This window comes from Mycteria americana, chromosome 4 (assembly GCF_035582795.1).
Source record: "Mycteria americana isolate JAX WOST 10 ecotype Jacksonville Zoo and Gardens chromosome 4, USCA_MyAme_1.0, whole genome shotgun sequence".
NCBI classification, from domain to species: Eukaryota; Metazoa; Chordata; class Aves; order Ciconiiformes; family Ciconiidae; genus Mycteria; species Mycteria americana.
Window position 1 is genome coordinate 63,791,838 of NC_134368.1, and position 13,856 is coordinate 63,805,693.

A 13,856-nucleotide genomic window follows, 5' to 3' on the forward strand; every position below is an offset into this window, starting at 1 on the left:
AGGCAAAATTAGGTGAAAACTCAACAGGAGTAGAAAGTAAACAACATTGCCAAGTGGAATAATTAGGATGCGCTGAGCAAGACACCTTGTGCTGCCTCCAGTGTGGGCACTATCCCCTTCTCATACATTTTGTGTAACGCCTGGCCAGGCGGGTTCCTTCAAGTCCTAGGGCGATGTTGTAAGGAGAAACTTTCCCTTCCTTGTGGCATTTGCGTAGCATTAGTTTTTGCCACCAAGAGCGCTAGTACATGTGGGACCTTCAGCAGGAACTGCAGTCCCAAAGCCCACACAACTGCACAAACTCTTCAAGTTCTGCACAGGTGACTTCCAGACAGGGAAATGGGACCATAAATACCTCTTGGTACAGGAGCAGCACTGCTCCCATGGACCTTTGACAAGGGCCGCCACATCTCTCAGGAAGGGAATGAGTGGTGCCTTCACAGTGTGCACCAACCCAACCCACACACCCAGCATGTGCAGCAAGTAATTTTTTTTATTAAAAACATTGGCTTAGCTTTAGGAGCAAGAGAATGCCAGTAAAAAATGCTACCTTCCTTTTTAAGTAGCCACCCTATAAATTTATCTGGGATGGATTTTTCTTCTCATTTTAGAGTCCCATTAAGAGTTCAAAATTAAGTGAAATGCTATAGCTCTGCAGCATTTACATAAAAAAAAAAGAAGAAAAACAAGTTTTACCAAGTTACCATTCCTAGTCCAGAAACAAATTACCAGACTCAGCTCAGAAACCACAATGTATGGAGTTACTTAGACCAAGTTACTTCTGTAGAAGAGTAGATGTCAAGTAGACTTCTGTCCAGTGAATCTTCCATCTTCATTTTCCTGACCAACTTCTAGTTTAAGCAGATCATAATGGGACCATTACTTTTACCAGCAGGCTGTGCATTCATGTGCAAGTTTCATCTGCAGAAAGGACCATTTTTAAATGTTTGGGGGTTTTTTTAAGGCTGGATTATAACCCAGCTTCCATGCAGGTACCCAGATGAGACATGGCCTGTCTGAGCACCTCACTGAGCTCATGCCAGAGCCAAGAATGCCTGTCATCCTTGTGCAACAAACAAAGTGGTTATAAACGTGGCTCTTCTTGCCCCTACCCTTCCCTGCTGCCCACCACCATCCCAGAGTGATGATTTCATGGCAGGCAGCTTCAGCACCCTCAGCACCAAGCCAGCCCTGGGGACACCATCCAGGATGCTCAAGAGGATCATGTTTGCTGGTCTTTGACCCATGGCTCTGGGCTTGCTGTCTCTGCTACAAAGACAACTCATATCCAGCTGCAGATCTACGGAAGAGCCCCTTAAAATATGCCTGTAAGCTACATGTTTACAGGCTGTATTCCTCAGTATATCACATATGCAAATCACCTTGAGCTTGAGGGATAATTTCTGCTCACAGGCAAGCATCATGGCAAAATACACAGGGCTCCCAGACACATGAATTCCTGTACTTTACACCCAGCCTTGCGAGTCTACGTTTGGCATCTGGTGGGATTAGCTGTGCACCACGAAAGAAAAATGTCTCCATAATTAAAAGTTATCAAAAAGTCCTGAGAGCCATACAGCTTTTAAGAAAAACAACCACATTAACCAAAGAGCGGGGAAGATGAGCAGCTGGAGTATCAAATGCTGGAAGACTCCTAAGTTGGCACCTCAACATATCATTAAGGCATGGAGCTCACATCTCCTGACTCCTGCAAGGGAAGGTTTTGGTTTTACCTCTAGAAGGAGAAATCACTTAATCACCATCTAACCTGATGTAAAGACAGCTGCTGTACAATGCAAGGGAGCAGCGGGGCAGATGGGGATTGATCAAAACGCAGTTTTACAGCACAGGCATTCTGGGACTCCTTTCATTCGAAAGCAAACTTTCTATATAAAAAAGGCCCTTTTGCAGGGGAAGACTAAGCCGCTGAGAAAATTCACATCTCTCGCCCTCAGAGATCACCACAGTATATTCTTGTAAGTCCACTACTGAAAAAAAAAAAAAAAAACACCAAACAAACCCAAAACATTGTCAGGTATTCATGTTGCTTCTCAGCTTCATCTTGGGAAAAGCAAGGCATGTAATCGTGTATCAACAGCTGAAAATCCTGTGCAGTCCACACATTCAATGAAATCTTATCCCTGTGAGCTGTATGGAAAACTATAATGAAGTTGACTGTTTTGCTGGAAAAAGATATATACCATTGCATCTCTGATAATGCTTCAAAACTGGAAGCCCCATTTAGAGTATTTTTTCCCTGGTGGAGGGTCCCACAGTAGCTGTGCCTAATAAGAACGCACTGTGCTTCCGATGAAAAAAACAAGGAAGACGAGAACATTTACCTACATAACACATTTTCTCATTGCTGTACACCATACAAGAGGTGAACACCTGCTCGTGAAGCCTGCCTTCCTTATGCATGGACTAGCCTCCTTCCCTTAGTCTTACTGATTTGATGGGACTATTATAAACTGAAGAACCACTTAAGGACATCAGCACTGACCCCAAGAGTCAACTACCATGCTTCTCTGGTTTGTTGTCTGCTGATTTTTGTTTGTGGGTTTTGTTTATTTCCACAAAATTTAAGCATCTTAAAAGCTCTAGCTAAAGGATAAGATTAATGATACAGAGCTAGGTATGTATGTGTATCACTTGATACACCAAACAATATGCCAACAGGGAGGTCCCAAAGCATGCAAAGCTTGGCCCAAAAATAACTCTTGGCAGAATTGGGACCTGATTCTGCAACATATGATAATTTCCCTACATATACATCCTGTTCTCACTCCTGCGCACTTGTGTTATCTTCTCCCCCCAACCACATTGCAATGCCCTACACCAAAAAAAAAAAAAGCCCAAGCCCCAAAACACATTGCACAGCTATCTCACTGTCACATCTATTATTCAAGAAAAGTCTCGTTGAATAAATGTCTGTTCAGAGGCTCTAAACAAATTTCATTTCTGAACACCACTGTCTGCAGCCCAGCGGGCCATTTCACCAAGATAAGATCACACATTTAATCAAACGCTTCAAAAAAGAAATACACACCGAGTTTGCTTAATAACGTCAAATAATAAAAGTGCAGCGCTAGCAGCATACTAATTTTTAGTGCTCTTTCTTCTTTGAGGGTTGTCTCAATAGTCAAGGTCAACCGTACATGGGATTTCTTCTAATTAGGTTTGCTGGTAAAGACTAGACCTGCTTACTCTCACCACTTAGCCATGGTTTTCCCTAAAATGAAGACATCTCTCTCCCATTTTAAATTAAATCATTGCAGTATCCCACCCAAGTGTGACAGACAAAACTGCATAACTCTGCTAATTCAATAGAGAACGTAAATGAAAGACAACAAAAAACATATCTTTGTGGTCAATGAGGAACCACCCACACAAATGTCTACGGTATAAAAGGAAAAGTGATTCACAGGGGAAAAAAAAATACAAAACTGCTTGGTGTTTGACTACAGCTCCTACTGCAGCCCAGCAGAGACCTATTTGAGTTAGAAATTAGGAGTGGACTTGGCACCCCTAGGTCCACATATGCTTTGCCATTTATTTTATTGTAGTAACAAGAGGAGGAACCAGCTCAAAAGAAACAGCATTACGTTACTACTACTGCAAAATACATCTGTATTACTATAGACAAGACTTCCATGACTTTCTTCACTAACTTGCCTATTACTTTGGCTATTAATTTTTATTTATTTAAGTCACCAGCTTTACCACAATGACTACTGCTGGAATAGGCTTTGCCCCCAAATTACATGAACTTGGGAGGAACCCTGGACCCTCACTGTCCTCAAGCCCGCAGCTTGAAAAGGATCAAACAAAAGCTGGCATCCTCACCGTTACAGCCTGGCCCGTAGGTTATGCTGGTCTGCCCTTCACTCTCATGGGATGAGGGAGCAATCAAGCATAAAGGCATTGGAGAAGACACCTCCCATCTGCTGCTCCCAAAGCTGAAGGAGACAAACAGTGAGGCACCTCCTAGATATATTCCCCACCATATCCCATTCTCCCTGCCACAAACATCCCTGCAGACACTGCGCATGTCCAGATTCTCCCCTTGAAAGGGAAAATTACAACTTCTTAGTTTAGGCTGGCATAAACAACTGCTTGAGTCTACTGGCCGGTATCTTTCTACAGGTGCTCAAGTTTCACCCAGCATCTCAGCCCCACTGCAAACACAGAGCTGCTCACGTGGGAATACTCTCACACGCTCAGTGATGCACACCTGTATTTCTCATCAAAACAAGGATACTTGCACAGGTATAATTCCCTTGTCACATTTTAGCCTTCCTTTGGAAAACTGGCAATGTTATACAGAGAATTGCTTCCCACTCCTACAATCGAAATGCATCACACAGGCTTTAGAAAGACTCATTGCAAATTGGTGACCTACTTAAGGAGATCTATAAAGTGCATTATGATTGTAACTGCGGATCACTTGTCAAAAGGTCACAAGTTATCACTCTATGCAGCGTAATCGCTATATTTCAAATACCTATCAGGATGAATTTTACACAAGGAGACATGCATCATTTTGGGAGTCGTACCAAATAAAGCAGCAATTGTAATATTACTGTCCTCCTTCTTTAAAAAAAAAAAAAAAAAAGAGGGGAAAAAAGAGACACACAGAGACTCCACATACCTGCATCCATTAAAGATAATCCAAAATGACATTTTCCTGAGGAAGTCTGTGCTGTGGGAGTTGAAAGTGCAGTAGTTACATCATAATTTCACTTGGAAGGAAGCGGGATATATACACCACATTTCCAAATGATTACAGGCCTTGATTACAATATGCTAAATCCAAAGGAATAACATTTTAGATCACACACACAGTTCCAACAAGTTCGAGCTGCGGCAGAATGTCCAATATAGCAATCTGTGGTGTGCTGGAAACAAGAATGGCTGTTCTCTGGATAAGCCATCTACTACAGGATTATAGACCAGTTTTGTGTACCTCCAGATAGCCTTAACATAAAAAGTCATTCAGGATGGAATCCAAAAGCCTTTTGTTACTGCAGAAAAAAAGGAGGGGGGGAGGGGGGGAAACCAAGCCAAAAGATGCAAAAGAACACACAGACAAAAGTGGCAAATAAAGATCCGCATTACATGGTGCATATTTCTGGATACAAAACCTGCAGCGTACATCTTGCTGAAAGAAAAACAAACCCCACAAAAACCTGTCCCCTTTGAAGTTAATGACAGGAATTTGCACCGTTTCAGAATGACGATGTGTTAGTCAGTAATACACACACACGCGCGCGTGCACACGAAGGCAGCGTGAAAGGAAAGGAGTTAACATGATCCCTGAAATTCTCCTCAACCCTCTCCAACACTGAAATCTATTCAAAGAGATGGCTACGATGGGTGCTTTTTTTATTTTCCCTTTCCCTCAGCAGTCTTTGGAACAGCAAAAAGAAAAAGGAAAGAAAAAAAAAAGAAAAAAGAAAGAAAAGGAAAAAAGAAGGGGGAAAAAAAAGAAAAAAAAACCCCAACCAGAGCGCTATTCAAAATCTCCTTATAGGGTCAGCTGTCACTGGAATGCATTTGAGTATTCAGGGTACCCACCCATGCAGAACATCAAAAACTGGGCTCAGGTCCCTCCCCTATTCTCCCGGGCTTAAGACAAGGCTTGGTTTGCGACACGGTGCTGAATAGCAAGGCAGCGCAGTGCCTCTGCAGGGCTTGTAAACAGCAAGACCTGCCGATCAACCAGAACAGGGGTGTCGCTTCTGCTTAACGCTTCCCTTTTCTCCCAGTGTCCTCCAACACAACACACCGGGTATGTTAAAAAAACAACAGTCAACAGCTTAGCAGCTCCTAGAGCTGGGCTCTTTTGAATTAAATTCCCCATCTAACCTAGATCAGCCCAAAGTTAGCTAGCGTACTTATCTCTAACATACCCCTGCTCCTCGCTTGAAGGAAAATGTTGACATCCCCAAGAAAGCTGCAAACAGCACTTCTACAACACAATGACGCTTCTCTTCTGCACTCTGAGGGCAGTGAAAAAACTTCCCATTAAGGCAGGCTTGGGATCAACAACTTCAGAATGGGAACAGGCTGCCACAACAAATAAGCAAAGACCAGCACCAAATCTGATAAAACGTATGGTTGCTCAGCATATCTGAAAACACGGTTGTTTTATTTTGGTGTCGGATTACTAACTGAGCAACTCAGTTAAAACTTAAAAACCGCAGGCCCGTGCACAAGTATTTTGTTGTTATTGTTCATCACTGCACCTACATCTCATGAACTCAAAAAAGAATCAGAAAATCAATAGAAAGAGAAGTTTTTCCAGCAACAGAATTAAAAACACTCTATGCAAGAGCACCATCATTTCACAAACAAAACCTAAGTATGCGCACACACAGACATACAGATGCAGATACGTATGTTTTGGGTATCGGTGCAATTCTTAGATACCTCTTTTTCACTTCCCCAAGTCTGACAGAAAAAAAAAAAAAAATCAGAACTGTGTCTGTTCCCCAAATTGTGATATTTAGAAGTCTATATATGTGTCTGCATATAATAAATGGATGCGCTAAGACTGGATTAGTTGGAATGTTTCTATCCCTCTAATTTTAAACACTGTCCATTCATTCAGCATCTTCACCTCTGTAACTAGATTCTTGGTTCCCATGGAGTGGGAAAAGGACTTAGTGTAAAACTCATATGCATTGTATGCGATGACTGTTACAAGTGAACTACTTGTCATTGGTATAAAACCACTTAGAGCCTTATCCGAAGGTGCCAGGTTTAGACCAGACCTCTTTTCAGAATGGCGTTGTTCAGCACTGGCACCTTTGTGCAGAACTTTATAGTAGGGCAATCCATGATTACATTTGTAGCACCACTGCTACAAAAGCACAGAGAGTGCTATTTCACTTCATTTTAACTTTGCATTGCTGTAAGAAAACATTCATGTTGATCCTTTGTATTTATGACTTTTCACTGTAAGTTTTAGAAACACATAGCTCCGTTGTGAAGTTCAAAATCAATGACCTTACCTGGTATAAATCAATGCAACTGCAATCAAGTCGGTAAAGCTATTACAATTAATAGTAGCAAAGCTATGATCCAACCTACTCAAAATATTGTGCAAAATATTTCAAAGCTGTTCCCTCTGTCAGGTATCCACTGCAATGAATCGGAGTTGTACTAGACTGCTGAAGCATTAGGTTTGTAACCACCAAAATAATTCCTATGTAATTACTCACATGTTGACTATGGTACTTTAAAAAAAAAAAAAAAAAAAAAAAATCCTGGTAGTGTGAGGCCATACATCAATGGATGCTCTGTAAAAGTTTATTACTATTAGGCATTTAAATGAAATAGATAACTTCATATTGCTTAATTAGGACAGCTTCCAAACACTTCTTTTCTTCCTTCAGAATGGTATCTATATCATGACCCTTGAAACCAAAAGCTGTCAAGTCTCAAATTGAAGTGTCTGGATTTTAATTTTCAACTGTTTTCATAAGCAGATTTCAGAAGTGTGCACAGATTTCAAGTTTTCACCTGCACACACAGCTTTGTTCAGCCTGAAATGCCACCTCTGGCAAAGACATTACAACACAATTAGTAGAAACATGATGCTGAAGTGGGGGAATGTTTTTGAAAAGATACCACAACTGAGATTCTGGAGCATCTTTTGAGAAGATACCACATCTGAGATTCTTGAGCATCCTCCCCTCACAGGGAAGCCAACAGAAGCGCTCCATCGACTACAGCGGGAACCCCATCACAGATGCAGAGATACCTCCCTTGGACGGGAGTGGGCCTGAAGAAGCAGAGATGAAAAGTTTAAAAAGGGAGGGGAAAAAAGGAAAAAAAGAGACAGAAAGAAAAAGGCCATTTAAAAATGGTTTAGTCATTTCTCTGCCAGAGGAAAACAGAGGTTTCAGACAGGCTAGGAAAAAAATCCCACGTTGAGCACTGCTTAGTAAGCAAAAGAGTGGTCCAGAACACAATTAAAATGAAGTTTTTATTGCCTGAAAAGACTAGCTACCTTGCTATAGCTACAGATGCTTGGTGCAATGACTAATAAATGCATCTGCCTTACAGACAAAATCAGAAGCCTCTCTGAAAAGACTGCTGAAGTAAAAGTTATAGTGTCAAGGTGTCCTTAGAGAAGTCATCTTAAAAATGAACACTTAGCTTGCACCCAGGAGGCACATGCGTTTCAAACTGTGCACTGTAGAGACTATCTAGTGAGGAACGTAAAGCAAGCATTACACCGCAAACTCGGAGGCTAAAAACAGGCAATGGGATAACGTCTTAGACAGAATGACGTCACAGATTTGCGTAAGAGGTGGTTTTCTTGCCATTAAAGTAACCAAGAATTAAAAGTAGATGCTTAAAAGCAAGTTCCTCCTTCTTCTACTTCAGCAGCCTGCTCTGGGAGCTTCCACTGCCTGCAGGCACCAAGATGAGATCAGGGAGTGCTGGAGCATCTCAGCACCTACAAAAACGAGGACATATTCACACACATCCCAAGCAGGGATTAAAGAGCCTGATATTAAGTGCTGGTGAGGATCATGACAAAGATTTGCCAAGGCAGATATGACCCCAGCAGATGACACAGTCAGAGGCCAGCATGCCTGACTGCCTTGCCTGGGACAGTTACGTTCCTACAAATACGCTGGGGCAGAGTGAACTGTTAAAAATGACACATTTTCTAGCTCTCCATCCTATAGACACCTGAAAGCATTGCATATAGACATAGCAGAGACTGAAGCGTGTATGTACACTCAAAATTTGGCATGATGGTGCATTTCTAGTATTCATATCCCAGCAGGAGGGCATCTATTGAATGAGAAAGGGACCAGCAGGGAAGAACTGGGAGTCCACACGAACTACAACAAACACCTCTTCGAAACTTCAACGCTCACCAAGTGCATCCTACCCCAATAAGAAGCCCATCATCAAAAGTGGCAGGAAAATGCTTCTTTATTTTGCAGGGCTGTCCTGGTGTCTCAGTGTTGTCCCAAGCAATACATCAATATTGTGATGCCTAGATCTCAGAGCAGTATGATCATCACCGCTCCAAAATGGTAATTCTTAAGTTGTTCTTCCAAACCTCTCTTGTGATGTGCAAGAATGCTCTAAGGAGTAAGAAGTTTTGTCAGAATTACTCCAATCACAGCGCTGGGGTGTTTCCACAACCACCAAGTAACATAATTTAAAAAAATTAAAAAAAGAAAGAAAACTTATTAAAAGCATAAAAAGCCTCATGCCCATCTTCAATGTTTTAGCTTTTCCCTGATCCATTTTTGCTCCCTGAATTCCATCTCTTTCATCAATCTTCAGCCCATCCTTTATACTGTGTCATGCATGAAACAGTTTCCTAGTCAATCTACACCAGTCCCAACACTATTAGTATTAAAATCTGTAATAATAAATCACCCGTTCCCAGGACTACTCCATTTACAAAGACTTCACCCTCCTGTGTGCATCTCATTTACTTGCGTTGATGATGCATATGCTCATGCTCTGAATGAGAAAACCCTGATGGCAGCATCAGGCCCTCCAACTGACATGCTGAAGAAGGCTAAAGGTCATGCATATTCCTCTCCGGTCCTGGCCAATAATTCAGTCCACCTGCCTCTAAATATTTATTTATTTTTATAACAGCCCTGCAATGCTGGGCAGCACGCAGACACCCAGCTCAATGCGCGTGCCTGCGTCTTCACCTACAAGCCTGCTTCCATTTCCCTCCCAGCCAGCAAAGGGCACCAGCTTCGTTTTCGCACCAGCGGGCAGGGCAATTTGTTTCTGCTGCGGGAGGAAAAAGTCTCTTCTGCAATTAACACCAGGATAGGTAAGCCAAGCACCTCCGCCACATCAACCCCGGCAGGGAGGGACATGGTCCCTATGGCATCCCAACCTGTGGGACGCGCGGCCAAACACCGGCTGCAGCAAACAAAGGAGGGGGATCGACCCAGTAGGCGCTCGGGGACAAATTTCCTAGGCTGAGACACAAGCTGCTCCACCATCTCCAGAGGGCACCAAGAAACCAAAAGCTCAGCTCCTACTTTTCTCAAACAAAACATCCGAGCGAGGACTTGCTAGCCTTAAACTTAATAAATACCATTAAAATCTCATTGCCCCACAAAGCAGGACTCAGTGTTTTCACTGTCATCAATCTGCACTACCATTTAGCTTACTCTAGAATTAAATGCGAAATTAAACATATTGTCTCCTAACAGCCCCCAGAAGAAAAGGGAAAATTCATATTTTATTCAATAATAAAAATAATATAAACTCATGGGCCAACGCTAGCTTTATAAAAACTTCAGTCCTTTTGGAAACAGACACACCAGGTATCCACCTTATATATTGCTAGCAGGTAACAAGACAACAGTCACTTTGTAGTAAACCAAGCCTAAATAAGGAAAAAGCTCGTAAGGAGGTGGAACAGGAACAGCCTCAACCACAACAAGGGGGACTGACTCCTGCCACCCGAGACCAGTTGTTTTACCTTTAGAAAAAAAATAGGGCTTTATGGCGGAGCCCTAACCTGAACTTTGTGACCGAACATCAGCATGGGTGCGCAGATTTTCTCCCTTCCCAGTCTGGTATTCTTAAGTGACAACTGCAGACTTTTTGACAGCAGCCTCTTTTAACCTTCAACACCTGGTTTACCCCCATAAAAAACTCCATGGAAGGATTTTTCCTAATGAATACACAGTAGAAGCCTGTTCATATCACGAACCCCTGGAAATTATGATAAACGAGCTCTACAAAGCACACGCTACTACTCAATACTGAGCAGGCAGCATTGGCTGTGCTCTTTAAGAGATGGCATTCCACAGCAAAAATGGAATTTATTTATTTTTAACTCCAGGGAAGATTTTTTTTTTTTGTCAGCTTTGTCAAAATCTTGATCCAACACTCTGGAATAATCAGTGCTGTAATACAGAAAGAAACTGCAACTAGCGGACTACCTACCTATCTGCTTTTTATCAAGACACAGATGGCATTTTCACCTCTTTTGGGTTTTTTGCATCTCATCCTCCTCCTAAACAGCTAGCTGCCTGGAACCAGGACTGGGACAGTGGAAATGCTAATACCTCCTAATGAGGGATCTAAACAGGAAAGTAAATACAACAGACATGGGTTGTTTTGGCTAAAGCGATGAATGCTACATTGACAAGCACACCACAATCCATTGCTTTTGCTTTTGGCCATATACAAGTTGTTTTAACTACCGCAGAGAAGAATCACATGCCTATGAGGAAAGGGAGAGAAAGAGAGGGAGGGTACTTCATCATCCCTCCTGCAAAACTAAACATCTGCCTGTCTATAGGGGAAAGGGGGGGGGGGGGGGGGAGGGGGGATCATCATGGGGGGGGGGGGGGGCTACATTGTTCCTATGGACAACTCTGGACACAAGGCTGCTGATAAACTCAACCCCTGAAGGCAATCCCCCCCAGGTACCCAGGGCACATTTCTGGGGCACTGTACCTACATCTTCATTAGCAATAAAGGGCACCAGCTCGAGGTGGGCTCTGTAGACTGGGAAACAGGAAAGGGCTGCTCTCTGGCTCATGGCAAGGAGTGATCATCAGCTTTACAACCCTATTTCCAAGTTAAACAGTCGAAAGATTATTGCAAGGGGAACACAAATAAATAATTAAGCAAGCAAATAAACCAAGAGCTAAAAAAAAAAAAAAAGCTTAAAAAAAACCCAACGATTTTCTTCCTTCAGCCATACATACTGGCCCCTCTTGCTCAAAAATCTCTTTGGCAAACACCAGCCCTATACTGCTAGAGCCGGCAAACGCGATCTCACAGGCAGGAGGTGGGAAGGAAGCTCTGAACATCTCTAGCAATGCATCTACCTGGACCGTACGTTTCCCTCTCCAGCTGCAAGGGAAAGAGAAGCTCGTGCCTACCTGTAACCCGGGGCCGCTGGGCTGGATGCAGACCTCTACCCTACCACCCCATATCCACGCACACGCACCCACTGATGCACCCCCCCAGTTCGGCAACATCCCCACCCGTGCCCCGTGCCCACCCTCTGCCTCCTGCTATCCAGGAAAGCAATTGCTTCTCGAGGCACCCTTCAGCAATTAAATAGAAACACAGATTCACGAAGAGGTGGGCATGAGGACGAGGGGGGACACCCATGAAACTCAGGAATTTCTCAGTGTAACACTAGCAAACCCACCAGTCCAACGTGGTGCCTTTCATAGAGAAACAGAAGGGAGAGCAAGAACAAAACCTACCAGGTCTCCTCCATCTACCCACTGCCTTCACCACCCTACTTGTCCACGGCCAAACCCGGCTGGAGCCTACAAGGCATTTCCCAACTAGCAGCACACCCCTTGTCCCCACTGTGTCCCCCGTCCCCGTCCCCCCCCCCTCCCATGCAGACCCATGCAGACCCAGAGAGACGCTCCCCAGTTACCTGGAGGATCCAGCCCCCCTGAAGGCAAACTATTCTTATTATGAAATAATTCAATCCAAGCGTGTGCCCAGGGCAGCCAGCACCCTTCAGCCCAACACAAGTGGGGGCAAAGGTGCAACTGACGGCCAGGCAAAGGCTGGTGAGCATCCATCCGTTGGGTGGTTAGTTACCTTTAGTCACCTCCAGCTCCTGAGATGCAAGTCCCCATCAGTTCCTCAACAACCTGCAGCAGGGAGCTGCTGCCACAATCCAGCCATTAAAACCAGGGGTGGGGGTAGGAAGCAGACCTGGCCACAGTACCAAAGCCCCCAGCCAGGAGGAAAAGGGGGAGGATGAGAAGCAGGGAACGTCCCTCAAGCAAGGAAAAATTTGAAAAAAATTAAAAAATAAAAAAGGGAAAAAAATATGAAGAAGAAAAAGTCTCTCCTTTTCTGCCGTGTTCTTCTGCTACACAGGCTCCCTCCCGGAGGACGCAGGGTGTGTGGGGATGGGGGAGGCGATCGCTCCCTCCTCTCCCCCGTCGTCGCCGACCCCTCTGGACCAAAGCCCCGCTCCGATTTACCTCCTCCAGGTGGGCAACTTCAGAGCAAGGTGATGTCTCCGGAGCTGGCACCACCGGCCAGGCGATTCGTATGCGGCAGAGTCATTGCCTGTGCTGCTGCTGCCGCTGCTGCTGGGGAAGAACAGCCACTGCCGAAGAGACCACCAAAAAAAGAGGGGGGGGGAGAGAATCTTCCACCATCCCCCTTTTCTCTTCTCCCTCCAGCACCAGCCGCTCTTCGCATCCGCTCCGCTGCCCGCGGCCCCTCGCTCCGCCGGGGCTAGGGAACACAAAGGCGCCCGCGCAGAGGGAGGCGGGTGGTCCTCAGCCCCCCAGGCTCCGCCGGCACCCCGGATCCTTCCTCCTCCTCCTCCTCCTCCCGCTGCGGAGACCGCCAGCCCTGGCGCGGCGCGGCTCGGCGCGGGCGGGCGGGGGGGGCGGCTCCGCGGGCGCGGAGGGGGGGGCGGCTCCGCGGCCGCGCCCCGCGCTGTGCCTAACGGGCGCGGGGGGGCCCCATGGCCGCGGGCGGGCGGCCCCGCCGGCACGGCTCGGCTCGGCTCGGCACAGCGCACACACACACGCACGCACACGGGGAGGGGGCGGAGGCGCTCCGGGGCGGCGGGACCCGCACCACCCGCGTCCCCAGCAGGGCCGGACCGGGAGCAGGGAGCAGGGCCCGGGGAGGAGGAGGCGGCGGCGGGTGGCGCGGCGCTGCTGCCCTGCCCGGCGGCGGCCGCACGGAGCCGGGCGGGCGGCGAGCCGAGGGGCGGGGGAGCAGCGAGGGCCCGGATCTGGGTTGCGCGGACGCGGGCTCCACCTAGCAGCCGGCCGGCACCGCACCGCACCGCACCGCACCGCACCGCCGGGGGCTCCTGCCGCGCTGCCCCCCGGGCC

The 13,856-nt window shown here is 45.8% G+C and overlaps 1 protein-coding gene across 1 annotated transcript in view; it reads right to left on the reverse strand.

Moving 5' to 3' along the window:
- The window catches only part of ADGRL3 (adhesion G protein-coupled receptor L3), a 516,043-nt gene extending 502,632 nt beyond the window's left edge, over positions 1-13,411 (reverse strand). The window contains exon 1 of the mRNA XM_075500809.1: positions 12,592-13,411. The gene's annotated coding sequence lies outside the window, so the exon portion shown is untranslated. The remainder of the gene's footprint in view (positions 1-12,591) is intronic.
- Positions 13,412-13,856: the final 445 nt, after the last annotated feature.